The sequence below is a fragment of the Pseudorasbora parva genome, chromosome 4, assembly GCF_024679245.1.
Source record: "Pseudorasbora parva isolate DD20220531a chromosome 4, ASM2467924v1, whole genome shotgun sequence".
NCBI lineage: Eukaryota > Metazoa > Chordata > Actinopteri > Cypriniformes > Gobionidae > Pseudorasbora > Pseudorasbora parva.
In genome coordinates, this window is record NC_090175.1 from 3,424,402 (window position 1) to 3,431,128 (window position 6,727).

The window sequence follows — 6,727 nt, forward strand, 5'->3', positions numbered from 1 at the left end:
TGTTAAACATGTGGTTCCTGGCAGATTATTATGCAAAAGGGCTCAGTTTGGAAAATTCAGGGCTGTTTTTATTAATGTTTATGCTCCTACAAATGGAAGTGAAAGAGTAACTTTTCTTAAAGATGTTGATACTGTCCTGCAGAATTGCGGTTCTGATGATTTTTTTGTTTTTGGGTGGCGATTTTAACTGTACAGAGAATTATAGAATGGACAGGAATCACACCGAACCTCATGCTGCTTCAAGCCGGGTTTTAAGTGAATTAATTGAGACTCACAGCTTGTGTGATGTATGGAGGGAGCTAAATAATAATGCAAGACAATACACATGGGTACATAATAGAGGAAACCTTATTTCCTTGGCCAGGTTGGACAGGATTTATTGTTTTAGACATCATTTTAATATTGTGAAAAGATGTTTTATTACACCAACTGGTTTTTCTGATCATTGTTTAATATCATGTGATGTATATATAGCAAATGTGAAGTTAAAGAGTGCATACTGGCACTTTAACACCTCCCTGTTAAGTGATGTTCATTTTAGAGATGTGTTTACTTCCTTCTGGAATAATTTTAAACTGAGAAAGCATTGTTTTAAAAATTTGCTTGAGTGGTGGGATTATGGAAAGGTTGAGGTGAAAGCTTTTTGTCAACAGTATACTTTCAGTGTTTCTCGGGACATCACTAGATCAATGGAAAAACTTGAATCTGAAATAATAGAAGCGCAAGGGTTAGCAGAGGTTACTGGGGAGGGAAGACATATTGAGACACTTAAAACTAAGACGTCTCTTCTTGCAGATTTGCTTGGCATTAAAGCGCAGGGGGCTTTGGTCCGTTCTCGCTTTCAGAACTTAACACAAATGGATGCCCCATCTAAGTTTTTCTTTAGTCTTGAAAAAAAGAATGGTCAGTGCCGTTATATTCACTGTCTACGCTCTGAGAATGGGCAAGAGCTAACACAGACATCTGATATCAGAAAACGAGCTGTACAGTTCTATGGCAATTTGTACAGCAGTGAATACAGAGAGCACAAACAGTTATCTGCTACCTTCTATGAAGGTCTGCCAGGTGTCCTGGAGGACTCAAAGGCAGAGCTGGAGAGGCCTTTCTCTGCAGAGGAACTTCTGAATGCTCTGAAGGGCATGGAGAGCGGAAAAGCTCCTGGGATGGATGGACTCCCAGCTGAGTTTTATAAGGAGCTTTGGGCTGTGCTGGGCGAGGACCTGCTTGCCGTCCTAAATGAAAGTTTGTCTGTTGGCTCTTTGCCCTTGAGCTGTAGGAGGGCAGTAATTACACTGATACCAAAAAAAGGTGACTTACAGGAGATTAAGAACTGGAGACCTGTGAGTTTGCTTTGCTCTGATCTTAAAATTATTTCTAAGACATTAGCAAATAGACTAAGAAAGGTGATGGGGCAGGTCATTCACGTTGACCAGACGTACTGCGTGCCGGGCAGATCAATTATTGATAATGTTAGTCTCATACGAGATGTTTTAAATGTTTCAAGTCTTTTAGGGGTTAATTTGGGTTTTATCTCCATTGACCAACAGAAAGCATTTGATAGAGTGGAGCACCAGTATTTATGGGACACCTTAGAAGCATTTGGTTTTAGTTCTGACTTTATTGGAATGATAAAAGTGCTGTACCAGGACACCGAAAGTTTGCTGAAGATCAATGGTGGTTTGAGCGCCCCTTGTAAAGTCACTAGGGGGATCAGACAGGGCTGTGCACTGTCCGGCATGCTCTACTCATTAGCTATTGAACCAATGCTGAGTAGATTAAGAACCGTGATTAATGGTTTAGTACTGCATCATGATATTCAACATCAAATTTCAGCTTATGCTGATGATGTCATGGTAATGGTAAACTGGCAAGAAGACGTTAATAAGTTGGTTTCTGTCATTAATGAATTCGGAGTTATTTCAGCTGCCAAAGTTAACTGGGAGAAGAGTGAAGCATTGGCTGTTGGGAAATGGGAGGGAGGACTTCCAAAATTACCCAGTGGGATGGTTTGGAAAAGAGAAGGATTTAAGTATCTTGGTGTGTATCTTGGTGATTCAAATACCCAACAAAAGAATTGGGAAGGAGTTTTTGAAAAAATAGAAGGAAAATTAAAGAAGTGGAAATGGCTTCATTCACAATTGTCTTTTAGAGGGAGAGTTTTAATTGTCAATAAATTGGTTGCCTCAACACTGTGGCATAAATTATCTTGTGTGGATCCACCTGTTGGATTGTTGTCCCGATTACAGACAATTTTAGTGAACTTTTTTTGGGACAGTTTCCACTGGGTTCCCCAAAGTGTGCTTTTTCTTCCTAAAGAGGAGGGAGGACAAGGACTAGTCCATTTACCAAGCAGACTTGCTACTTTTCGTCTGCAGTTCATCCAGAAATTTCTGACTGGGCCTGTGGATCTGGTGTGGCGGAAAGTGGCAGGAATAATCCTACACACAGTGGATGGACTCGGACTGGATGCTGCTCTCTTTTTAATGGATGTGAAGCAATTACGACTGGCTGGACTGTCTCAATTTTACTGTGGACTTTTCAAAGTGTGGGGACTTTTCAATGTGTGCAGGATGGAGGATACCAAATCTTTGTACTGGCTGTTACAGGAACCTCTTATTAAAGGAGTTCGTATGGACATTTCGGGTGGGAATGTCCCAGGACTTGTGCAGAGACTGTGTGCTACCAAGGCGGTGACATTTAAGCACATAACTGGACACGAACTGAATGATATAAATGCGGTGGCCAGTTTGTTGGGTCAGAAATCAATTCGCCAAACGTCAACTGTGGTAGAGATGTGGAAAACAAGGTTAACAAACGAGGAATTGTCTTTGATTAAGGATTTTAAAAATGGAAGAGCAACATTTGATGTAAGAGACCCTTTTCCAAAGCTTGGGATGACACCAGACCTTAAAGAATTATCTGGTCCTTTGTTGGACCTTAATGGACTACAAGATCTGGTACTGAAGGAAGTAGGGAAAGTGATGTATAAATGCTTTGTTAAGGTTTTAAATAAAGCAACATTAAATGGGAGGATTGATACAGTTTGGAGAGAGAAACTTGGGTTAAAAAAAGAAATTTGTCCAGTGTGCAGGGTGCTGTACAAACCACCATTGACAAAACGATCTGGTGATCTGCAATGGAGGATTTTACATGGGGCTATAGCGGTTAACGCTTTTATATCAGTCATTAATCCCAATGTTGATGATAAATGTGTATTTTATGGATTGAGGGAAACCATTTTTCATTGTTTCTTAGAGTGTAAAAGGCTCTGTGCACTTTTTGACTTGTTGAAGTTATTGTGTGGTAAATGGGGGCAACATTTTACTTCAGAGGTTTTCATTTTTGGGGCTGGGTATAATCAGAAACAAAAGATAAAATGGCAATCGATTAATTTTCTTTTTGGACAGGCAAAGATGGCAATTTACAAAACAAGGAGGAACAGAATTGAAAATAGGTGTGGTCAAGAGATTACATATTTATTTAAGGCTTATGTCAAGTCAAGAATTGTTGTAGAGTTTAAGTATTATAAAGCAATGAATGATACAGAATCTTTTAAATTACAGTGGTGTTACAATTCGATTTTTTGCAGTGTTAGAGGAATAATTAATTTTTGATCTGGTTTGGTTTTGATGGGTTTAATATTTATGCTGTGATGAATGAATAAAGTTTGTTATTAAAATCAAAAAATCTCTCTCTCTCTCTCCCTCCCTCCCTCTCTCTCTCTTTCTCTCTCTCTCTCTCTCTCTCTCTCTCTCTCTCTCTCTCTCTCTCTCCCTCTCTCTCTCTCTCTCTCTCTCTCTCCCTCTCTCTCTCTCCTCTCTCTCTCTCTCTCTCTCTCTCTCTCTCTCTCTCTCTCTCTCTCTCTCTCCCTCCCTCTCTCTCTCTCTCTCCCTCTCTCTCTCTCTCAATTCAATTCAATTCAATTCAAATGTGCTTTATTGGCATGACAATTGTTTCAATGTATTGCCAAAGCATTAACATACATGTGCATATACATACATACATAAAATAAAGATTTATATAAAATAAAATAAATAATAATAATAGTAATAAGTTGAACAATCTGTAAACATTTAGAATTCTAGGAACAATTTTGAATGTGTGTGTGTGTGTGTGTGTGTGTGTGTGTGTGTGTGTGTGTGTGTGTGTGTGTGTGTGTGTGTGTGTGTGTGTGTGTGTGCGCATCACTGATTGGTCGACTCTTCCCTCTTCTCTCTCTCTCTCTCTCTCTCTCTCTCTCACACACACACACACACAAACACACACACACTCTCTCTCTCTCTCAATTTTCAATTCAATTCAAGATTGCTTTATTGGCATGAATGTAAAAATACAATATTGCCAAAGCGAATTACATAAATAATAATACACATTGACATAAATAATAATAATTGATAGTAATAAGAAAGAAAATATTACAACACCGTATAACTTAACTTGAACTTAAATAACCGGTGTAACAAATTAGAACATTTGATACCACAGTGTTTTAACATATACACACAATCACACATTCAGGGGGTCACTGTGGTGAACAGTAGGGACACACACTGAGGTCAGATGCATTACACACATTACACACACACTCACCTGCTGTCTCTCAGGCTGTGGCACGCACACACGTATCTCGCAGCCAGTGCTGCTGTCTGTCCCTCTCCTAGTATTATGTTTATTTGTTCTATTTCAGTCATGGCTGTAAAGTTATTCATTAATGTATTAAATTTATTAAAGTATAGGTCTCTTATAGAAATGTATTTATGACAGTGAAGGAGGAAGTGCGTCTCTGTCTCGATCTCTCCTGTCCTACAGTGAACACACACCCTTTGCTCTCTGGGTAACCAGCTCTTTCTGTGTCTGCCCGTCTCGATGGCCAGACTGTGCTCACTGAGCCTGTACTTGGTCAGGATCCGTCTCTGCTTTGTGTCTCTGACACTCTGGAGATATTTTTCCAATTCATAATTTGATTTTAGAGTTCGATAGAATTGTAATTTACTTTGTGTTTTAGTTTCCTGATCCCAATGTTCCAGATATGTATTCTTCAATTGTTTGGTAATTTGGTTTGTTCTGATGTTCGTGTGAGAAGCAGTGCTGGTCTGAGACTGGTGTGTGTTAGTGGAGTTAGTCTGGTTAGTAAGTCTCAGGACCAGCTGACTGAGGGGACTTTTTTCGGGGTTCAGTTCTTGGGTTTGTAACGCTTTAAAATGTAGCGATTCTGTGGGACTTGATTTAAGGTGCATCCAGAATTTGAGGGATCTTTTTTGCATATTGATAATCAATGGAAATCTGCCTAATTCTGCCCTACATGCATTATTGGGTGTTTTTCTTTGTAATTTTAGGATAATTTTGCAGAATTCAGTGTGTAGGGCTTCTGTTGGATGCCTGTCCCATCTCTCTCTCTCTCTCTCTCTCTCTTTCTCTCTCTCTCTCTCTCTCTCTCTCTCTCTCTCTCTCTCTCTCTCTCTCTCTCTCTCCCTCTCTCTTTCTCTCTCTCTCTCTCTCTCTCTCTCTCTCCCTCTCTCTCTCTCTCTCTCTCTCTCTCTCTCTCTCTTTCTCTCTCTCTCTCTCTCTCTCTCTCTCTCTCTCTCTCTCTCTCTCTGAGTGCATGCTGGGAGTTTGTGGACGGTGCGTGAGTGTGGGTTGGAGTGAGCTCTACAGTGTGAGTGAGTTTTCTATCTTTTATCTATCTCTTGTGGTGTTGTTAGGTAAACAGAGGACAGTTTAAGGTGTTTGTGAGGAGCGTCGTCGGTCACTGATTGTGATGGCGGCGTCTCAGCACGCGAGTTTGGAAAGTTTAACGCGGCGGCACGGCATTAAGGTCGTACCTGCCGAGCGTTGTTCGGTGGAGGAGTGTGCCCTCGCTGTTGCCGCTGTTGTTGGTCATGAGTGCATTCTTTCCGCGTCAAGAATGAATAGCGCGATAGTGATGTTTTTGAACAATGTTGACAAAGTGAATGATGTTGTAGAAACCGGGATTGTTGTGAACGATTCTCTTACTCCAGTCATGCCTTTAGTACAACCAGCGAAGAGAGTAATATTGTCAAATGTCCCGCCGTTTATTAAAAATGATGTGATTGAAAGAGAATTGTCCAGACATGGAAAGTTAGTGTCAAAAATGAAAAAGATATCACTTGGTTGCAAATCGCCACAGTTGAAGCACGTTGTTTCATTTAGGAGGCAAGTGCACATGATCCTAAATAACCAGAATGAAGAGCTTAATTTTGTCACGGTTCATGGATTCCCTGTCTCACTCTTGGGTGCGTGTTTAATGTAGGTGAGGGCGGAGCCTGGGATTGGCTCATCACGCACCTGTGGCTGATCACCTGCACCAGCTGCAACTCATCACCTTCACACTATTTAGTCTCTCTGTTTCTCTCTTGTCTTTGTCAGAGCGTTGTTGGATGTTTCCCCTTGTGTCTCCGTGTTGGTTGTCGTTTCCCCCTTCCGTGAAACGCTGGATCCCTTCCCGGAATACCTGTACCGACCTCCCGAGTCACAACTGCTCACAGCCTGCCCGTGTCGCCAAACAGAGCCTCTCTCACTGCTCCGTCTTATCCGGACTTCTTCAGTGTTCTGAGTTTTGACTTCTGTGACACTATTCTGTCAATAAACTGAGTTACTTGCAATTGAATCCTGCCTCTGTGAATCCGTTACAGAACGCTCTGACCAACCATGGATTCAGCAAGTATCAACGCCCTACTGACCAGCAGCAACGAGAGACTGGACCAGC